Below are 23,188 nucleotides of genomic sequence, written 5' to 3'. Positions count from 1 at the left end.
AATCAATCCGTGTTAATGGCTCCGCAGCTAAATCAAAAAGATTGCCGCCGCATGAAAAGGGGCAGAGTGGGTGGTGGGAAAGGCAGCGAGGAAAACCCGCAAGACAAGGGCCGAAAAAAGAAGGAAACCCAGTGAAAACTTAGCACAAATATTTTCCCACTTGAGTTTGGCCAAATCTTTGCCAAAGATGGTGCAACTTAAATTGTTGTAATCCCATTTGTTGTTGCGCTGCATGTGGCCTGCTTCAGCTATTTAATTATGTAGTATCCTTCGAGCCAAACTTTGCGCAATCGAAGGAACAAGTTTACACACACTCACGCACCCGAAAGTTTACAAAGCCAAGGCCCAGATGATGCTGGGCTCGGCATCCTGCATCCTACATCTTTGGTCCTGGATGCAGGGCCTCTGCGGCGGGGGCAATAGCAATTTGTATGCCCGTCAAATGCGGCTCGTTATTGCGAAATTTAGAACTGCTCGAAATAATTCCAGCAAATTTTCGTGCAAACGAGCCAGACGCAGTTACGGCAGCCAAGACACAAAACTGCAGGCCAAGTGTGCACCACACAAATGTGTCTAATTGGATTTAAACTACTACGATCAGGGTATTTAGCATGTTGGACTAATTTAAAATTTAATTGTGCGGTGTTCAGGGAGTAAATCAAAGACGAGTCTGATGGGAGCTTAAATATATTAATTTATTGATAATACCATGTATGGTACCTATAAAAATATTTAAATATAAATATAATAACACCAACTGAAGTTCAAAGCCTTAATATATTATACTTTTTCTTACAGTTTTGGTCGAATGAAAATGGATAAATATAATATTTGTAGCTAGTTTTAGATATAGTTTATCATTATTATTATGGTATTTGCAATTCTTGAATCTATATATTCAGAGTATTTAGGGCCTCACTGGTCGCCTGATCGATTCCAAAGTCAAGCTGTCCGCCACTGCAGTCGCCTACCTGTCGTTTTTTGCGCCCGCCCATTAACACCCCGCACGTCCTTCGTCCTGGGCACGTGCATTAAAAAGTTTTAGCGCCAAAGTTGTCCGGCAAAATCGGCGGGGATGCGGGGTCCGGAGGCAAACCTATACGATCCATGGCCAGCTGAACTCAACTGAACCAAACTGAACCGAGCCAACGGCCAACTAAGCCCGGGCAAACAGTGTTTTTGAGCCGGTGCAAGCCGGAAGTGGTAATAAAGGGCCGTCATGAGAAGGTGAGGATGGGCGGTGTGGAAAGTGCTGGAGAAAGGAGCAGGAGAAAGGGGCAGGGAGTCGATAGGCAAGCGCTTGCTATGGACAAGCTGACGTAGTTTAATTATGTAGAAATCGAGACACGCACTTTTGCAGGCGACGGCGGCGAACGAAAACCAGGATGTGGCATATATCTCCCCCTCTCTTTTTCACCATACCCATCTCCATCTCTTTCGCTCTGTTTGCGTATAGCGCGATGCAATCGACACGCCCACTTTGCGACACCCACGTTCATAACTGGCGTACGCAAAATTTGTGAGCTTTATACTCTTTCTTGGGGCTTATTGAGTTATTATACTTCCTTAAATCTTATATCTTTTATAGTTAAGAACACAGATTCTGATCAATCAGTAGGCTGAAAAATTAGGAGTTATATCCACTGCACTGAACTTTCGATCAAATAATTAAGGTTCACATTATACAAATAGGGTATCTGAACATTCGAGGTACCTTTCACGTTACCTAATGACACAAAGTGCGGAGGAAGAAATGGAGTCCGTTGCAGGAGCAACTGGGATACTGTTACCTCGTATACGATTATAAATTCTGTTGCATGTCAGTGGTTTTCAAAGTTGGAGCGATTCATGGCTTCGGTTCGCTTCGAGTCTGGCTCGGTGTGCTCTGCTAAAGCCTGGCAGGTGAAAATAATGGTGTGGAATTGCATTAGGCTGCTGCTGGGGCTGCAGCCCTACGCTTTCTCATTGCCAGGATGGATGTGCGAAATTTCCCTAGACTAAACACTTAAAGGTGGAAGGAAACTCAACTTTCATCCGTGGGCCCAGGCATAAATTTTAATAAAACGAACAGAAGCCAAGTCAGTGAAAGCTGTGCCGAGTCCTTTATGTTACCTTTCTCCGTAAGCGTTCCATTTTATTTCCTTTTTTTTTTGTTTGTTTATCTTGTATTTTGTATTACGGAACCGTAGGAGACAGTCGTTTATATCAATTAACCAGCGCGTCTGGCATTTTTGCCACAGGACAACACTTGGTTGAGGTCGAGTTTAAATGGAAATGGGAGTGGGTCCTCGGGGTTTTAAATGGAAGCGGACCTAATTGATTTATTTATGGATTTACTTTCGTTGAACCTGGCAAATCAAGTTGGAAAATGTTCTAACCAATTAAATTGCCCTGCTCCTATTGCACACAGAGCTTAAGAAACCTTCGGTTAAAAATCCATTGAAATGGCACAAAAAAAGAACAATTCTCGCAGCCAACGCAACGCAATTTCACACTTTACCAGCTACAAATTGCACCATCATAGCCGGGAAAATGCCCCGCATACCTTTCAGTGGCCACGAGCCTTGGCCAAGATTTTATAGATGACGGCGACGGGCTTGGAATTTTATGATTTATGAGTACGTACCCCATATCCCCGTATCCCTTTGCCCTCGGCCCCTGGTCATCAGTTTAGCCTTCGCTTTTCTTCGCCTTCAACCGAAATTGTTGCAGTTTCCGAGTTCTTTTTTTCCCTGCTGCAAGTCCAAGTCACTGGGCAAGCCTTTGGGTTAGAAAGGCTCTGGCCATTTGATTAATGGGCTTTTCACTTTTCCAACTCGAAGTGATGAGCATTTCCATTGTCCCAGGCCCATTTCACACACACTTTGTCCTTCAATCCGTCAGTTTCAAAGCAATTTGAACCGACATTGGAAGAGGCTATGGTGATTTGAAAGTTAACCGGAAAATATATATTCCTAATCACTTGTGATCTTATGATCTGAATTAATTCCAAGTTATACTAAATATTAACTCTGATTGTATTAGAAATTTAAAATAGTTTTCTCTATATTAATTTATGACAGAGTAAAAATTGTTTTAGTGTGCGGTTTATTGCATTTCTTTCAACAAACATCGGCATAAATCGTCCGGCATATCATAATGTTTTCTGAAAAACGAGCGCAAATTGTTAAAATTATTTCACAAAATATCACAAAATTTATTTACGACCCAGACATGGTGCAATCCTCTTTTCAAAACTCGAGGGAGTTTGAGTTTAGAACATTTTCAACTGTTGCGCGAGACGAATTTTTTTTCAGCTCGGCTATAAAGTGTGGGGAAAACGCATAAATTTTATGACTGAATGGGCTGGAGTTTGGGGAGGACCTAATGGGGTGGCTTGGGAGTTAGCTGCACTCGGTTTCACACACAGACTCCCAACATGACAAAAAGTGCGCTGAAAATTTCAACTAAATTATTCATTGAGCGCGCAATTGAGCTGGAAGTGTGCACAGTGAGCCCCCCGTACGAGCGAATTTGAGCCTGAGTTCCGGTGTGAGTATGCGGTTTGAATGTCTGGCACGTAGAAATGTCGGCTGTTTGGCTTCCTGGAACTTTTTTTCCAGGCTCCATTTTTGTTGGCAGCCGGGAGGAGCGAATATGCCACTCAAACACTTGACACTTTGTGTGAGCAAAAAAAAAAATGAGGATATAGGGTTAGGGGAGAGATCATCCCTAAGCGGAAGTATTTGGCTGATGGCGTTGCCAGAGAATTCAAAATGCCAGAACCACTGGAGTTTATTACCTTTTAATGGTGCAGGCCATTAAAAAAATTAACTTCGCATGCAGCGTATTTATTGTCTATTAAAATAGTATGCTAAATACACAAATCTTTTTTGGAAATGTATTATATTTAGTTGTAGTAGAGAAGGGCCTTAAGCCAGTCAGTTATCAATTTAAGTACGCCAGTGCCAATTTCTAAAATATACCATAATTAAATAGCTAGCACCATATCACCTTGAATCCCTTCTCTTATTCAGTTAACTAATCATTCGCAAACAGACTGCCAGAATCCAGTATATAGCCCGGTATCCATCGGAGCTAACTGAGTCATTTGAATACCAAATTAAGTGCTTCTCAGCCGGCTAAGGAGCCACAAGGAGCCGGGAGGACTTGCATTATTAAGAACCGAGCCGAAACTAAGTTACGTATATTGGCACAAGTCCTGCCCAAATAGTTCACTTCAAAAATCCACACAGTGCCCGAAGTTTGTCTTCTTAATTAGTGGACAAGTTGGCAGACTTTGTGTGTGTTTGCTTTGTGGGGATTATGATTATTATACGGCAATTATGCGTCTGTGTCTTTTGCCAATTGTGTAATAAGTGAGATGGCCTTAAGTAAATTCCAGCCATGGCAAATTTGTCTCAATTTGAGAGTGACGCCAGGGTGAATTTAACATGCATCCCTCCGAAACATAGCCCCCAACGTTTAGCCGGCTAAGTTATGCGATCTTGGGTCTGGTTTTGAATCGATAATTATCCGAGATGCAGCACTCAACGGCAGGCATTGTTTTCCCCCTTGGCCACTAACAATATGCCACAATTTGGAGGCAGCCGGGACCGGCTTGATAAATGGGAGTCCCTGCCCGGAGTCCTGCCGAGTGTCCAGTAATCTGCAGCCAGTAGCCAGGACTCACCTTCAATGGACAAATTAACATTTCGACAAAGGCAACCTAATCAAATGTCACAATCACGCATGCGGCTGTCCCTGGCAGCCAAAAACGAACCGAACTGAAGCCACAGCAGGTCCTGGGAAAATCGCCACCCTGACCTCCAGCTCCTCCGCCTCCAACACCGATTTTCACCCATTTCCATGCAATCCCCTCAGATCCTGACACTTTTTGTGCTGCCCTTCGCATAACTTTCACTCTTGTCAGTTGCAAATTACATCGCACGTCTGCAGCAGCAGCAGGATCAGCAGCTCAAGGGGGTTGCACTTGGGGTTTTGGCTGGGGTTCGCTTGAAGGGTGTCGTAATTTAAAGCTTATTTTGACACTTCACCCCCACCCCGCACTAGCAGCAACGGCAGCAGCAGTAACAACAACAACAGCACCCAATTTGCATCTTTCAAAATCGTGTTTTGTTACATTTTGTGCATGCGCAAAAATTTGCATACGACAATTAACACTCCAAAAGGAGACTCACATGTGTCCTGTCTTCTCCTGTGTGTGTGTGTGTGTGCGTGTATATGAGAGTGTGTGTGTTCGGCTTATCCTCTGCACTTTGCACGAATGCAACAGTCCTGCTGCCACCACCCCCGTGCCACATTGCGTATGCGTAATTTTGTGTCTTCTGTTCAACGGCAAGAAACAGTGGATAGATGGAGGGCAGGACGAAGGGCGAAGTGAAATGAGAGGAGACGAGCGGCATCACAGCCAGTGGAATATGTTAATGGAGTTGCTGTTTGAAAAGCAAACTAACCTAATGAGAATTTGTAAATATTTGCTCAACACAACAATCTTTCGGTTCGGTGTACTGGGAGCCAAGGATCAATTTCATACGAATCTCAAATGGTATTCGGTAGGTAGACTGTTTATTGACAGTCAATGATATAATTGCTTAATATGGCATTAATTATATCAATGTCCTTACAGGATTAGTTATAAATGAGAAATTAATGAAATACATTTTAAAAAAGTTCTTTTAAATCAATACAACAGTATTATATTGGCATTTGAATAGAACTGAAAATAACAGATTTCTTGTCACCGATAAATAAATACTTCACAAAATAGTAAGCCAATCGAAGATGCTATAAAAAGGAAAGTCATTAAATGTTAAGAACAAGCAACTGTACGCAGTAATAGATTGTACTGCTTTAAAAACGCAATAGCAGAGATCAAATAAACTTCGAAATTCCCAAAAGAAAGCTACGAACCCTTTTACTCTGCCATTTTGCTTCCCTTCTCTTATCCAGTATATCTTTAAGCAAATTAAGAACCGCAATCAGCCGCAAACAATTCACACAGAAATCGAAACGACAGAAATCAAGGCAAAATCTGAAAATCCTGTGCAAAGGGGTTGCAAGTTGGACTGCACGAAAGGGTGGGGAAATCGAAAAGGCGAGGGGGTGGCATACAACGTTTGTTGTTTGATGGCGATGCCAAGAAATGTCACGATAAGCGCGATACGGGGAGCTGGAGAAAGCGGAACGCTGGGGGAAGGGATTGGGGTCAGGACGCGAAGGGAGAGAGCGAGAGAAAGGCTCACACACACATACCGCTGTACATTCACACATGCACACTTAATACGCTTAATTGACTTTCATGTATGCACGAGTGAATGCAGCAACATGACAGCCGAACGATGAGGATCCGGGACGGCGGGGTGCGAGCGAAAGGACCCTGGCCAAGAGGGCGTCGGAAGGGGGGCGTGGCAGCGGTCTGGCATGTTAGCCGGGCTGCCACTGCCACCAAACTGCTGTTGCCAACTGACGCGAACTCACGCGACTGGTGGCGGCATTAGCGATGCGAAATGGTCTCCAAATTAGGCAGAGTCGACACCAAAAAAGAGGGTAATCCCAAACCCAAACAACGGGCTCCAAAATAAGACAAAAGATTTGCCATGCGATTCCAGAGGGAGTGATCGACGATGAGGTACCCAAAGAAATGAGGAATCCCCAAGCAGTTGCTCATTTTTAAATGCACTCTTAAAGTTCAACTTAAGCTATAACAAATCAAATGCTGTAATTCTTAATTATTAAAGTTTGAGTTGTTTCGGACTTGATGAAAACTTTATATTGAGCTGAAAAATGCACAGAAATTGCGAAGAGAAACACATTTCACCTGGCATACCCGTTTTCATCCCTTGAGTATTTCCTGGCAAAAGGAAAGCCCAATAGAGTGCTAAATACAAGCATTCCACAGAAGGCATGAGGGCCCCATAATCGCAGGCAAATCGGTTACAAAAGGTTTCGGAAAATTCCCCAATCTCTAACCCGTTTTCGTCCCATTCAATCACCGATTCACTTCATTGAATCACTTATTCAGTATTTTGCCGTTGCAAATGCCGATGTTTCATCATTTCACCTTCCCCCAGATTTTCACCCCCCCGACCACAGTCACATTGGTGTTTGGTATTGTGTGGATTTTGTGGCTCTTTTCTAGCACCTCTACCCGATTTTCGATATGTGTATGTACGTACATATGCGTGTGTTGTGGGTTTTCCAATCCCATCTGACTGCTGTTGGATGCACAAAACTCGACAATTATGCTGGCGTTTCTTTTCATGGCTTTAATCCCGTCATATTTGCGGCCGATACTAAATATTCATGTCGATGCTGGTGAGGAATTATGTCAATGATGGTCGAGATTTTAGAAACAGCAATGAGGAAATATGTCACCAAAATTGGTACTCGATGCGGTGGTATTTCAGAAAATTTATTTGTTTGCCGCTATGTCATTTTGAACTATAACGAAAATATACTACAAATAAATAGTCCAATTTATTGGTTTTATTTTTCAGAAAATAAGAATTTGGCGAACCTCGTTGATGCTTGTGCATGGAAAATATTCACGATACACAAGGATAATGATATATGTTGACTATAAGATTACTAACTTAACTTTCTAAATGCATTTGTCCTATTCCCAGTGTAAGTTATGCGACACAAAAGAAGTTGTGCACAACAATCCGCATAATTCTTTGGCCTTTCTCCGTCACGGCTCACATAATTCTTAAGTGCATTAGGCCCCTTTTGACTTCTGCTTGCACTTCAGCAAATAAGATCTGAATCGAGCACATCATCCTACATCCCCTATATCCTTCGTAAGCCCACTCCTGCGATTCCCTTTCTTTGAAATCCCGGAGTCTCTGTGTCTCTGTTGTTTCTCTTGCCAACAGGCGTTGCTCTGAATAAAGTCAATGTCAGACGACGGTCTTCTGTTCGCCAAGTGAAACTCAATTACACACATACTCCAACTTAGTAGTACGTGGATTATGGGTACTCGCACTCACACCCACACCTGTGAATAAAACATACTCAAAGAGTGCAACGAGCAGGGACGCATATAGTACATCACTTTTATTTATTTACATATTCGTACACAAACAAAGCAGAAAATAGACATTTTTGTCTCTAGATGGTTTCAAATTGCATACCCTTACTTTCAAGGTGAAATGCGTTGCAAATGACTTGGAAAAATAAATACTTAAAATATTTCAAAAAGTCTTATGTTGTCTATTTATTGTTAATAATAATATATAGTGCACTTTTGCTTTAAATGATATTACTTATTTAAAGTAAAAGACGCAGCTACGATCTGAGCTCGTATCTAAACCCCAGGATATCCCATAAATGTTCAATTTTTCAAATCCAACCAAATTGGCCTCGTTTTAGAAACATGCCCAGTTTAATAACTTTTTTAATACCGCACCCCAATCCATTAACAGCCAGTTTTGATTGCCATTTCATAACCGATTCAAGACTGGTTCGCAGATAATATGCCGATGAAACCAAATAGTAAGTAAGCCCATTACTTTTACAGTTGTGTAGTATGAAATGTCTACTACTCTGATTACGTGTATATAGGATTTCGACTGCTTCATTTGAAAGCTATTAAGAAAACATTGTTACTAATTTCTATAGTAATAGGAAACGGAGTGCATGGATTCTTTTTCAGGAGTTTGTAGAAAATCTGTTAACTTTCTCTTCCAACATTTCTGAAGAGTATCGCATGTGGCCTCTGTCATTCAGATTCTTTGGCCCAATGTTTATGTGAGGGATCAACAAAAGGATACAGGGACACACACAAGCTGACGCAAAAATTTTCTGCATCTGCAGCTGGCGCATAATGAGCGCAAAAACATCCCGTGCTGATTGTCTGAGGCAGCGACTCTGTCGTCCTTGCACACGGAAAATAATAAAATAATCTGGGAATATAAATAAATAAATACAAAATGTTAAATAAATAAAATGTGTTTTTTTTAGTTCATTATAGCTAGCGAAGCAATGCATTTGGTAAAGTAATCCTTTAACTTATACTTATAATTAACCCGCATTTATTTTACGTGCATTTCTTGGGCTCACATTTTGCACAGCTAGCCAAGAAAAGATTTGTGCGCTTTTAGCGACGTTGCAAAGTTTTCTTGCCCGCCTTATATGATTTCATTTTATTTTACTTTATTTTATTCTGTGTTTGCTGACTTTTGAACGCGGCCAGGACATGAATGCGGATGCGAGTGTGTCCTCTCATGAGTTCAGTCGGCGTGTCGCCAGTTTTGTTGGCTCCCCGTCGAGTTTTAGCGACATGTGTCGCATTCTTCGCATCCTGCCAAAGTTAAATGGATCTCGTAATTGTTGTGCCCGCTCCTACCCCACCGTCCCGCCAACCCACGGTGTATTCTTTCGTATTTTATAGAAATTGCGGTTTAATTGCTGCATTTTAAAGCCATTGAAAGGATAGAGTCGTGTCCTTTGCAAAGAGGATAACACGATACTTGCTGTGACGGCTTTGTCGCCTGTTTGCCTCCCACGGGGTTGGTGTTTGCCACCTCTTTGCACCCCTTTTGTATGACCTGCTCAATCCGTGTGACATGAAGGGGGGCCGGGGGAAAAACACTTGCCACGACCCCGAAGAACTTTTGATTCCTTCGGATTCTCGTTTCGAGTGGGGGCTGCCAGGAATTTGATGGCAGTCAGCATCAGTCAACACCTCTCAGGTGGTCAACAAGTCAATCGATTTCACACGCCCCGCTTGATGGATTGGTTCGTGATTTAAAGTTGTGTTTCCATTGTTCGAACTTTTTTGAATGCTCGTTTTGAACTAAAAGTGTTTTTCCTATTAATTGTTTTGATTCCGTGGAAAATAATAACATTTCTACTTACACTCTATTGTTAGTTTATGTTTTGTTTTTTCATTTAATTTAATTTCATGCTTAATCCACTTTGAGTTCTAACAGCCCCGCTAAGGAAAGCACGATTTTCTCCATTTAACTGAAGTGATTTGATTGCGAATTGAATGCAATTTAATAGGCTTTTCCACGTTTGCATACTGCAAAGTTGCAAGATCCATTCCATCAATGTCGATTGAATGGCAACTTTTGTGCACAGTACCTCGGTGATGCATTAAAAGCCAAATCACTGGATGCTAAAAATCCATGCAAATACCCGTCCTTCATCCGGAAAATCCATTCCCCTTCATGGCAATTTTCCATGCAGTTTGATTTGATTCTGCGTTGCAGTCGGAATCATTTTTTTTACGATGCGCCAACGGGAATTGTTGGTGGGTAACTGGTAATGAAACGTCTATAAAACTCAAACGAATGCACACAAATCGCAAATCATTTATCATAAAAGCGCATAGTGCATTGCGAACTCCCCCTCTTTTCATTACCATTTTCCCACTTCAATTTATCCCTCTTCCCTTATGCTTCTTCGGTTTTTCCATTGAATGAGGCTCTGCTAATCAGAAACTTTTTGTCCAACTTACCTGGGCAATTGAAGGGAAGGACGAAGAGTCGGCGGAACGTAAAAGGAAGCTGCAAGTAAGAAGTAAATGCATCTCATGAGATACTTTTCGAAAAGTGGGTCATCGGCTGCCAAGAAAACCAAAAAGAATAGGCAAATGGAGCAGTGAAACCAGCTCTTATTGCACAAAAGCCGTCATGCGACTGCCGAATTAATTACAAGCTCGGCTCAAAATGCATAACACACACGAGACATCAAAGTGGAAATTAATTATTTCCCTATTAGCTGCTATACCGAAGCAGTTTCGGTTGCAGTTTAGCCTGTCGCTAAACACGTTGACAGATTGGCAGTTATACACTCGGGCTAAATGCCTCGGTTACCGCCCGTCGAGAGCCGAAAGTCGAAAGTCGCGGTTTTGAATGGCCAGGAACTGCTGAAAGCGGTTCGATGACGAGGCCGAAAGTCCGGGAATAATCCTTCAATATCACGGCAATCAATTTAATAATTTCAATTTTGTAAAAAGGAAATGTGTGCAAATTGCTGGCAGCTATCGAGTAGCTCAAATTTATTTAAGCTCTCCCAGTTTTTAATGGCAAAATGCCATATCGACCAGTATCAATACTATTGAAGTAAAAGCGACAAAGTAAATTAAGTAAATCCAACATAAAAAGAAAATAACCCGAAATGTTTAAAAACAATTATCATAGATTTGCACACTAAAGTAATAGCATTAATAAACTATTAGCAATGCAGTGAGACTTTTGTGTGCTTATCAGAGTATAATTTAATCTTTACAGAGGAGAATAAAAAATTCATTTCTGCATACGAAATTATAAATTTATTAATATTCGTTTAAAAACCCACCAACCCCATAGAGGCCATAATTTTTTTATGGAAAGTCATATTTTAAGAGTTCCCATTATTTGGTTGTAATCCAAAGTTTTTCTTTTTAGGTACACCTTTTCATGAACTCGGTTTTAGGTTGCATTTTGCGATGAGGGACTTGGCCAAAGGAAAAACAGTTAACCACTTTCTAGCCATCAAGTTGGGCAGGGAATCGCATTTCACATTTTCGCATAAGGAAATCGCACAGCGGGTATCCGATTGCACTTCCTCCCATGTGAGAGTAACACCTTTTACTGAAAAAGGGGCGTTGTGGGTTTATGATACAATAACGAGTCGCGTGATAAACTCCGAAATCACTTGATATTCGACACTAAAACTGCGCCAAAGGCCAAACACAATATTTGCGAGCAGCATGTGAGCCAGTTGCCGTAAACATTTTAGTGTCCGCAATTAATGAATGGCCAAGGAGTCGACGGACAGGTCTCCTATACACAATCCAGCGATGTCCATCTGTCAGTTTGTCAGCCGGCTTAATTTACGACTTAATGCCCACGACTTGAGGGTATAAAAACAAATGGGCTAACATGGATAGATTTATATAAGATAAACTATCTAACAAAAAGTATCTGCTGCGAAACTGAGAAGCCCGCAGACAGTTTAAACGCAAAATACCGACGAGGTGTGGACTCGCAATTAATTTTTGCAGATTTATGGATGGAAAAGCGTTCATAAAATTTACAATTTGAAAGGCAATTGAAAGGGTACTTTTTCCGAACTAGATTGTGCAAACAAATTAATCATCTACAGGGGGTGTAAATACAATAAATGCTATATGGAAAAATTATGTTTAAGCCTGAAATAAATGTGAATTGAAATAAAGTAATGTTTAAAAATGGGATTAATTAGTCAATTAACTGATAAAAGGGGGGTGGCTGCTTTAACCTATAACTTACGATTGGTGTAAATTGGCTATTAAATGCGGAAAGTGGGCAGAGTAGTCAATTTCAAACTTTCACAAACAATGTGTACACATAATTTAAATTAGAATTAAGACGGAATCAGCAAACTTCAGTCAACAATTAACTTTTGGTCAGAGATATTTCAGAGAAACTCCCCAAACAGCAAAAAAGAAGTCCAATTTGGATCGTGTTGATTGTTTAAGTTAAATCTCTTGCAAGATGTCCCACACTCAGCACCAATTTTGTCGGGGAAAAAAGCCAGCAAATCGAAACTGGAACTGGCAACTAACAACTGGCAACTTTATGGGCCAATCTACTCTTGCCAATGAACGGAAACAGCTTGGCACAGCTGGAAGCAGCAGTCGAGCTGAGAACTCTAGAGTGGAGAGCTGGGAAAGCTGGGAAAGCCGGGTGGAAAATGCTCGAGGAGGGGGACAGGAGACCGGAAAATTGTGGGGTACACCAGAAGCTGGCCGAAGGCAATGCGAGTGTTTTGCGACAACAACTGCATCACCAGAACAACAAATTCAGCAGGAACTTGGAGTCTCTGGGACAGCTATTGAAATCTGCTTTGCTGATTGACGTCGAATGTTGTGGTTTCGGTTACGATATTTGGTACCAAAATACAACCAACAGCTCCTCGCCACGACGACGACGACGATGGTGATGATGAAGATGTCGATGATGATGAGGTTGCTGGTGGGAGCGGTGTCCTGCAAGTTTGTTTGGAATTTGTTTTGAGAGGGCAACGAAACGGCAACAACTTCCTTTGTTCCAGAGTTTCCAATAAATTAAAGGCAAGCCCAATGCAAATTTAGCTGCCTCAAAGCCATGCAACTAATCAGCTGAACTTTCGAAATAGCTCAAAGAGGGAATTCCAATGCGATAAAATCAAACAAAATGATGTTCAAATTTCGAATTCTTTATTGCTTTATAGAAAATAGGTATGAAACTATTACATGTGCTTAAATAATAGTAACATAAAATGATATAGCCAATTAAGTTGATTAAGAATTAGAGAAGTTATTATTTGAAGTCCGGACTACATAATGTGTATATTTAGTCTACAAGCTATTAAATTTCACAGATAATGCAAAGCATAGCCCATTAAGAAATAAAATAATATTTAACTAGGGAGCTTATTTAAAAGACAATTCAATATTTATTTTGTTTGGTTAAAGATTATTTAATGTAAATATATTTTCTTATTTTCAGCATTTTATAGAATTTTCTTTTAATATTCGTTTTAAATTAATACAAGGAGACCAAGGACTCATTAAAATGTCTATACCTTTTTTAGAGTCTAATTGTAAGCCTGTTGTTTAACTGCATAAAGTTTTAGCCTTTCTGAGCTAGTCACACACTCTTGCTCAGTTCAATTTTATTTCGTCACTTAAAAGTCCACAAAAACTAAAAGGTTTAACCCTTGTCAACCGTTTTTTTTTTTTTTTTGTTCACAGATTTTGGACTCGATCGGGCGAATGATCGCGGGCTATAAAATCGCGCGCGCAACTGAAAGGCGAACAGGCGAAAGGACCTGGTTTTCTGGAGATGGTGACGCAAGGATAACTCCCGGCTGAGAGAAGCTGAGCGGAACTGCAACTGCGAACTGCAAGCGCGACAACGAATTCTAATTCTACGAACTCTGGCGACTGGCGATTTGCAATTTGCAACTTGCGATTTGCGACTGGCAACTGGCGACTGACGACTGAGAACCGCACGTAGAGGAAGTCGGCTGGAGACTGAAGGCAAAATCGGAATCTATATCGCAGAAGCGGCGGCACAAGCGGGCGGCACTTGCAATCAAAGTGCGCTTCTTGGGCGGATTGCGAGTTGCAAGCAGCTGGTTCCGAGTTCCGAGTTGCGAGCTGCGAGTTGCCAAGAATCGCGAATACGAAGATACGAGGCTATACGGTTAAAGCCAATAGTTGCACTCGACGCGGGCGTCGCAGTCGCTGCGAAATGCAGTTTGCACTCAACGAACTTGGCCACGAATGCGACTTTTTGGTTCTAGCTCAATGGCCCGAAGCTTGGCCTTTTAGTAATGAGACAAAAAAGAAGGCCAACAAACGTCTGTCGCTGTTAAGCGAACATTTGAGGCCATGTTAGCAACAGCTGTTAGGCAGGAAATACAAGCAAGGAAGTGAAAATCAAGCCAACGCACTCAAGAGTAGAAAAATCATTAAGAGAGCAATATAACGAAGTGAAAGTGAAAAAAAAACTCTTGTTTTTCGCATTTTGTTTATACGAGCCATATTTATGCAATTACCGCTCGAATATTTTCTCAAAAGTGTTGTTAATTATATGCTCTGCCCATATTTGCGCACATTTAACATACTCGTAGTTTCCTATCGTTGGTTCAATGCAAATATCAATATTTAAGCATCTTATGTTCAGCCGACTGTTTCCATATTTTGCCATATGTTGTTTACCTCAAAAATTGAGCAACAACAAACACTCGACCCGTTGTTATGACACTCTCCATCGCATCGGTAAAGCTCTCGGAAATGGAAAACTCTTTTCCAAACGTTTTCTCTGGGCCAGAAAGCTCTTAAGAGACAGAGCTTGCCGAGCGTGTTGAGTGAAAATCCACTGAGTGGTTTTCCCATCAGCTCTTCCCAGTATTTCCACGATTTTTAGTGAGGGGAAATATTAGATATGTTTATTTTAATAGCAGAAATTATTTTTTTGAACGAAATATAATCATATATATCAAAATATTTTATAAAAAAAAAAAGAGCTTTAAAAAAGTGATATGTAAATTTATCTCTTTATATATATATATAAAAACCATCCAACCTTACATAACACATAACATACCGTAAAATTATATAAATTATAAAATTGATAACTATTATGAAATTAGTTTTAATTTTCAAGTTTTATTCATGCAAATAGTTATTCACTAGCTTTTAATTTTCGTTTTTCATACTGGCAGCCATTCTCCTTTCGCTTTTATTTCCATTCGTTATAATTTCGACTGGTTGGCTTATCAAAAACAAAAAAAAAGGAAAATAATAAATAGAGGGGAAAAGAAAACGGAAGAGACGCGAAAATGCTGCTGGCTCAGTGAAGTTGAAAATAGTTTCCTTCCTTGGCGACCGCAGCAATTTCCACAGGCACTTGCTCATTTTCAGCTGCCAGTGAATTTGCATAGCCATTTAAATATTAATTTCAAATTGTCTAAGGATACCAGCCAACGCCTCCCCAATCGTAACCTGTTCGGGGGTTAAAACAGGCAACAAACAAATTAATGGCTCTGCAGCTCAACCGCATTTTGCGGTCTTTTCTCTTTCCCAGCCTTGATTTCCTTCTGGCTTCTTTGCTTTTGCATTGCTGCTTTTCCATTTGCTGATAAGCCAAAATGTGTGTGTGTACGTGGTTATTTAACTGAGTAGCTAAAACAAAGTGCAGTGCTCTCTCCCGAAAAAAAATGAATAATTAAAAGACCTGCGGGTAAAGCTCTATTTTTTAATCAGATTTTTAAAAACATATTTTATTCTGCTATATATGATAAGAAAGCGCATCAAAAGTTAATTGAAAATAAAAAAATAATTCCATCAAATATTTTGTTTTTCCGGCCTAAGGATTTTCATATTTCCCAGCTAAAAACTTACAGCTGAGCAGCCATTTGAGTTTTGAACTCGGTTGTTTTCTTATGCCTCGCTTTAAGCCTCGCCTTTTTCTATTTCTGTTGGTCTTGCCCGGACTACTTCGCCGTCGTCTCCTTGATCTTTGGACATTATAAATTTCAGTCATGTTTCTAATAACTTTGAATTAATCATCTTTTCCGGTTTTGCTTTGGTCGGAGTTTGTGCCTGGCAAAGGGCGGGGAAATTCGGGGAACAGGGCGGAAACTCGCACACGTCTGTGGAAACTTCTTGGCATTCTAATGCGCTTGCTAGCCGGGCGCTAGGTGGCGCCTCTGTCGCACTTTAAAGTTGGCCTTTAGCCACAAGGAATGAATTGTAATCCAGATGGAAATTGGCTGGGCTTATGCAAAAACCTGCAAAAATGTGACAAAAGCTGGGCCAAAGTATTTTGAGCTGCCTTCCGGTTGTCTGGTGTCGCCATCTCATTCTCTCACCGAGTTTCTTTCTATCTTTATCCTGTACATCCGGTGGCCATTTGATCAACTTGTCGTAACCCACACACACACAAACAGTCAAAGGGACATTGGCTGACAATGTTTGTGTGTGTGTATATATTTTTAAATGCAAGACATGCTCACTTTTAGCCATGTGCCATCTCAGGCAATCCCCTCCCGCACCATCGAGTTTAGCTGGTGTAAATTACAGCAAATATTGCGTATACGCCACGTTTGCCTTTCTTGATGCATTGAGACGAAAATGAGGTCTTTATAAGATTTTCAACGCATGTTTCTTACAAAAGGGACTTTATTACAAAGATGAATTATAAACTGAGTTATTTAAAGCTATAATACTTAAATTCTTTCCGTTTGAGGAAAAATTTTAAGTTGTAATGAAATATGCGGATAAACTACAATAAGTAAATATTTGTTTTAGTGTGACTTATTTTATTTCGGTGTACTCCGCCACAAGTAATGTTCAAAATGAGATGCCTTTGGTGCTGGCTTGTTTGTTCGTTTGCAGTTGTTGCTGTTTGGCAAATTATTATTAAGTAAGCAGTCTAGACGCAGCTCTTCGCCACCCTAGACCCTCAAGCTTAATAAATTTTTGTGGGTTTCGTATTATGATAACTTGAAACTTTGTCTCGTTCGGACAGGTGAGGGTGGAAAAGTGAGAGGTTCCGGCACACTTTATCATCATTAGCGCTGCACCAACTTAGTCAGTTGGTGAGTAACTTTGGCGGAAAATAAATAGAGTTTGCATCCATATGCCGCTGTATTTTAATTTCAATTAATTACCAAATTTGTCAAATAATTGTATGTTATTTGTAAATTACTATATAATTACTTATAGCTGATAGCTTTATTAGCTGTTGAAGTTGTGTGATTTAAGGCTGGCCCAGGGCAAGGTGGGCATAAATTCAAGCTCATTGTAAATGAAAACTTTTTAGACCACCCCCTCGTTCTTTTCCCACCCACTGAACTACGTGCTTTGACAGTTGTAACCAAGGGCCATTAACAAGTTCTTTTGCTATTGCCGCTTTTTGTTTCTGGGTTGGAAAAATACGCCGCAGGAATTTTCAAGATGTGCGGGTGACTTTTGCTTTAAACAATTGCTTATGCCAGGCACAAATGTTATTTTTGGCCATTCGGGTTAAATAAGTTATGAGATGGGACAGGGGCGACAGAACAAGGTGTCTGGGGTGAAAATTAAACACGCGCCTATCAAATAAACTTTACTTACCCTCAACCCCATTAAAAATTTCCTCAGCAGTTATTTCCCACAGGATGTGGACTTAAGGGTTTCCGGCGATTATTCTCGCTTTCATTTGTCATTTATTTGTATCGCTTTAAAGAGCAGCAAATTGCTTGTGTGTATTGCGTTACATAGCTTGACTATCGAAAACAAGGAACATATATCAGCGTGTAATCTATGAATAATAGAAACCGTTTCTGCCAAATCAGCACAAACATTTAATGGCATTAAATTCCAGTGAAAAATGTCAAACAGAATTCCACGAAGTAAAGACAAACGAACGGCAAAAGGCAAACAAGTGGAAAATTGCATTGCGGATTTTCAGATTTCTAAGCGGAAAAACCCCCGAAACAGCAGTCGACGAAACCACATCTTCAATTACTCAGATCATCTGCGAAAATTTATTGAGGCTTAGTTCTCGAAAGTGCCCAAAACAAGACGTCTCTTAGTTTCATGGGAAAATATTTGTTGGCCTAAAAACATTATTAACACTTAAGTTTATTTTTTCAAAAATATTTGCCAACAATGCTTTTTAAAGTTACAAAATTTTTGAATGGTCATAGACATAGACCAAGAGAATAATTTGCTTAAAAATGGTTTTTAATTGACTGCTGGCAGGAGGAATGGAACTTTATATATGGATCAAAGGGGCAGTGGAGGGGGAATAGGGCTCAAAGGACCTCCCCAAGGGAGTAGATATGGTCTGCTCTATGACCGCAAAGAAGCGTCAGCTTGTGGCATGTTAGTGCTGTCTCTGTTGCTCACGCGTGTGCAAAGCTGGCTTCTATCTCTTTAAGCGCCTGGTGGTCGACTAATATGCAAATTACACATGCAGAACGCGTATAATTTCTAATTAATTATGCTATAAATGCGACTTGCGTGTCTGTGTTTGTGAGCGGTCATTACCACAGGCAAACATTTCATTCACATCAGCATGCATACCAGAGAACTGCAAGGGTGGCATTTTTTACCACTCGACTCACACCCAACAATTTTGTGTGCGGGTGCTACCCGCCACGCACATCGCGGGTACTTACAAACACACAGTATACATCTGCACATGTAGACAAGACACCCCGTTTTGCCCGCACCCGAATCAATACGGTGACCTGCGTCGCGGGTGCCGATCATACTCGGCACCCATAACGGAGGGTAGAGAAGACAAACAGTCAGAAAAAGACAAATGCCTAAAAAGGGATGAGTGACAAAAACACTTGTGGGTTTACCGTTAAACACATGGGTGTTTCCAAAAATACTCGGGTGTTTCGAAAAATACTCGGGTAATAGTCTCTATCAGTCTATCTACTCTTGTAGATAGTCGAGTCACAGACAAGATGCGTAACTCCATACGTTTTACACTCCATACGTTTATACACTATTCTTTCGGCGTGGCTCTAGACTTTGTCGAATACTTTGTAAAATATGCCCTTCATCTTCAAAATATATTATTATAATTATGTATATTATATTATATTTTATTAAATTATATATTATTAATATATATATATATATGTAATTTAATTATTATATATATATATATATATTATATTATATATTATATTATATATTATTATATATTATATATATTATTAACGTTTTTATTATTTAAATGTAAATTGTAGTAAAAATAATAGTAATAGTAATAATGCTAATAGCCGAATCTATGTACATAATGTCACAAAATTCATTTCAAAAATGAATTTATGCTAGAATATTTGTCATTAGAGTATTCAGCTAGCGACTTGTGAAAAATTAGTAAGGCAATGATTCGAAACGGGTGGCACCCGACATGAGCACGAAATTTTTCTTGGGTATTCCCTTTTACCCTTCATTTCTTATACCCGTCGCGCTTCCACCCATACAAATTTTAGGAGTACAAAAAATGACCTGCGGCCGATCGTTGACTGTGCGTCCACTCACCCATACGGCTCTTGCGCAGCAGGCCTCGGGTGGTTTTTTTACTCGTAACAAAAACACAACGTTGGTAAAACACCCGAATATTTTCTGTTGCCGCAAGTAGGGTGTCAAAAAAGACGGGGTGCCTAGAGACCGAGTGTTTATCGGGTGGACGTAGAGTGCCAGTGGCGGGCTGCAGTTCTCTGATGCATACATATTTGTGTGTGCTTTTCCGGCGACCACGCCCCCTGCGGCCGCCTTAAAGTCCTGTACCATGCGAATGGCGCCAGGTGTATTTTATTTTTATTACAACTTTTGGCACAACTCTTTGCCGCTCGCCTTGGTGGAATTTTTGCAAGAAATTCGCATCAGTTGCAGCTGCCTGTACAGTGGAACATCTTGAAGTTTTAAAATCAATCAACATCCAGAAAATATATTTTAGGCAATCTATCATGTTTTTCTGTATACATTTTATATGGCATTATTTTCTCAGAATTATATCTATATGAGAGTAACCTTCTTTATTTGTGGATTTCACCACTGTTTTTAGTGCAAGACATTTGCAATGTAAAGCAAAAAATTTTCTTGTGCTTTCAATTTCTGCTTTATGCTTCTGTCTCAGCTTATTCCTTTTTCAGCAATATTTCCAACTAATGAGCTGCAATTTGTTGCAAATGGCAGCCAAAGTAAAAAGTGTGGCATGTGTCGCCATTTTCCCTGACTCAAGAGTTCTTTAAAATAAATCGAAAAGGTTTTATACATATCCTCAATACATTTTTTTTTGTTTTTAAATAAATCTGTCTTAATTGCTTGACTCAGAGAAATGGGTATTAGTTATTGGGAAATTTTTTGTTCCAATTTTATTTGTCGTACAGAGGCATTGTGTTAGTACTCTCTGCAAACACTATTCCATCAACTTTATTTATTTCTTCAAATTTAAATTAAAACGGAAAACCTACTCTGACACAGAAAAGCAATTTCCATAGATTTATTTTTCTTTAAAATATTTTCCATATTTTTTCACATCTCATCAATGAAATAAAAAATACAGAACATAAGCCTGGGCCTGTGACTCATAAGGCGACCGAGCGTAAGGAAGTCATCAGGATGGCTGCTGCAATTGGTCCTGCGAGTCGTGGCAAGGATTCAGGCTGGATGCACCAGCAAAGTTGAAGGACATGCGAAGGCAGTGACTAACGCTGATTGAAGTATGATGGCAAAAGTTCAGCGGGAAAATCGCAGCTGGGGAAAGGGGTCAAAGTTTCCCTGCCAAATGAAGCGGTCGAGTCGGAGTCAGTTTTGGGCCGTCGCCATTATTAGCCAACAGTTTTTACATCCACCTTGTTTTTTTTTTTGTATTTTTTTGGCAACAAAACTTGGTCCTGGCCAGAGAGAACCCGTTAACAGTTAAGTGGATAAGCCAATTTATGAGTTTCGAATTTAACTTTGTCACTTTGGCCGGTGCCCCGGCTCTTTGCTTTTTTTTCGCTGTGGCCGTCGTCACTTGGCACATTTAAGTGGATTTGTTTTGCTTTATTGGTTTCGTTCTCGTTCTGGTTTTGGTACCCATTACCATTCCATTCGGTTTGTTTTCGAGCGTGGCTGTGGCCTCTGGTTTCGTTGTCTGGCAATGGTGCTGACGTTTTTGGGCTACAACTTTTTAATTTTTATATATTTTTACAACTTTTACAGCGGCCCAAATCGCGAGTGTGCTTCCTTTTTGCTGCCAACAGATTTGACTCCTTTTTTTCTTTAGATTGCTGAGCTTGTTTTTGGGGCTTCTTACACTGAGTAAACTGTTTGTTAAATTATGGAAACAAATAAAAAATATTTTTGACAATATTAAAATTTTTGATTAATGTTAAAAATATTAATTTCAGCTTGGTAATAATTATTAACGTGGCTGGTAATACTAAATAGCAAATGGAGTTTTTTTAAGTGCTGTGGTAACCGACTCAGCCCAATATTTATTGCATCTTCAGAGGAGGATTTGCAAATCATTAAAAAACTGCCAACTGCTAACTTTTAGCACTCTCAGCCTTTCCTCGGCGACTTTGGCCAATTAGGATTACGGGAGCATTTGAAATACCAGCGATTATTGCGGTTTTTGAGAAAAAAGCTTTTGGCCAACTTTTCGCTTCAAGTGGCTGTCAGATTAAATTTTTTTATAGCCTTCAGCGGGCTAAGAACTGCACTTCCAGGTCACGCGCAACACCACCACAATTGGCCACAAATCTAAACCGAATCCGGGAGACTGGGATCCAAGGAGTCCCAAAGCTAGCTGATGATGATGAGCCGGTGCCGAGGGTTCTGTCTCCTGTTGATCGTCTGGGTCTGATTTGCATATTTGTCAATTTACAACAAAGAACTGCAACGTGGCCTGCTTACATATGCGACACGGTGTTCGAGGGTCCGACGACCCCTGGATTTGAGCAGACTGCATCCTGCGGTCAGCTCTCCGTATTCATAATCAGCGGATAGTTAAAGAGAGAAAGGGAAGGAGTCGACGAGAAAGGGAAGATTCCGGATAGATGGGCAGCCATTTTTGTCTTTTACCCGCTTGCGGTTTCCGCTTCCGTTTCGCTTTTTGTGCGACTGCAGCTTCCCATTTTGGGGCATGCCTTCAATTTCTATTACTTTTGCTGACGAATTTCGCTTTGAGTCCGTCTCTTTGGCCACGCTTTATTACTTTTTCGACAGCAACAGAGAGAGAGATGGCGAAGATTCGGTCATTTGCTATGCATGTCGCGTCTCAATGCGAAATTTACCCTTCCCGAAAGGGGTAGCTACAAAATATGATGTGCCAAGCTGGACAGCTCGAAAAAAATATATTGTTGTGCTTTTGATTTCTAATTCAAATTCATGTAATTCACATTTATTAGGCTTTTAAATTTAAAAGATAGAACAAGAACGTCATTAATATTAGTTATTTTAATAATTCATTTACCACTTTATTTCCATTTTAATCTTATCTTACATTGCTTCACTCTTCACCTAATTTCCAATGCATTTGCTAACCATTGCGGCATTCAGTGTTTCCTTTGCTGTCCTTTTGGGTCCTGCGCCAAGCGGTCCTGCGCTTGGCTTTAATAAGAAATGCCGTCTCAAGAAAATGGGCAGACACCTGCTCCACTGGAACTGGTGCTCAATGCATTTTTGGAGTGTAATGCAGTCAAAAACAGAGGACCGACAAGAGTACCAGTATCAAGGAGATGTGATAAAAATTAACGACTCCCCGGGGGGGTGGCAAGGTGAGATGATGGCTGGCAAGAGGGTGCCAGTCAGCGAAAGTCAGTTTTTAAATTTTTAAACATTTAATTCCGAGCTGAGGAATTTTATTTGATTTAAATATGCATTTTCTGCTCAAAGAGGGCAACCCAAGCCCAACACCCTTGGCCACCGGCAAATTGAATCCGCATTCGAGAAACTATTTGTGGAAGGTACACGGCGAAGGGCAAAAGACAAAAATAACTACATAAATTATTTATGCAATATCTGAGAATGTGAACCCGGCCAAGTTGGAAAGGAGAAGGAAAAGAAGATCCTGTGCTCCTTGTTGCCATTTTTATTTGCGCTCTAAATGCTGCAACATTTTGTTTACGGCCACTGAGGAGCAGAACGCTCGTTGTTGCCCGAACCAATGCTAATTTGCTGCAGATATGAGTGTGGCAACGTCAGCATTTGGGGCAGAAAGGTTAT

At 40.5% G+C, this 23,188-nt stretch overlaps 1 protein-coding gene across 3 annotated transcripts in view; it reads right to left on the bottom strand.

Annotated features, from left to right (window-relative positions):
- LOC6734891 (protein muscleblind) overlaps positions 1 to 23,188 on the bottom strand; it is a 164,291-nt gene that overhangs the window by 140,643 nt on the left and 460 nt on the right. For 2 of the 3 annotated variants that reach the window (XM_016168294.3, XM_044922594.1), the window contains exons 1-2: positions 13,540 to 13,678; positions 10,466 to 10,514 (exon numbers count right to left, since the gene is read on the bottom strand). The gene's annotated coding sequence lies outside the window, so the exon portion shown is untranslated. Of the gene's footprint in view, positions 1 to 10,465; positions 10,515 to 13,539; positions 13,679 to 23,188 lie in introns of those variants that run through there. The other variant, XM_039291978.2, reaches the window with a different exon arrangement.

The sequence above is a fragment of the Drosophila simulans genome, chromosome 2R (genome assembly GCF_016746395.2).
Source record: "Drosophila simulans strain w501 chromosome 2R, Prin_Dsim_3.1, whole genome shotgun sequence".
In the NCBI taxonomy this organism is placed as follows: Eukaryota; Metazoa; Arthropoda; class Insecta; order Diptera; family Drosophilidae; genus Drosophila; species Drosophila simulans.
The sequence above is the reverse complement of the archived record's forward strand: the minus strand, read 5'-3'. Positions and strand labels throughout refer to the sequence as shown.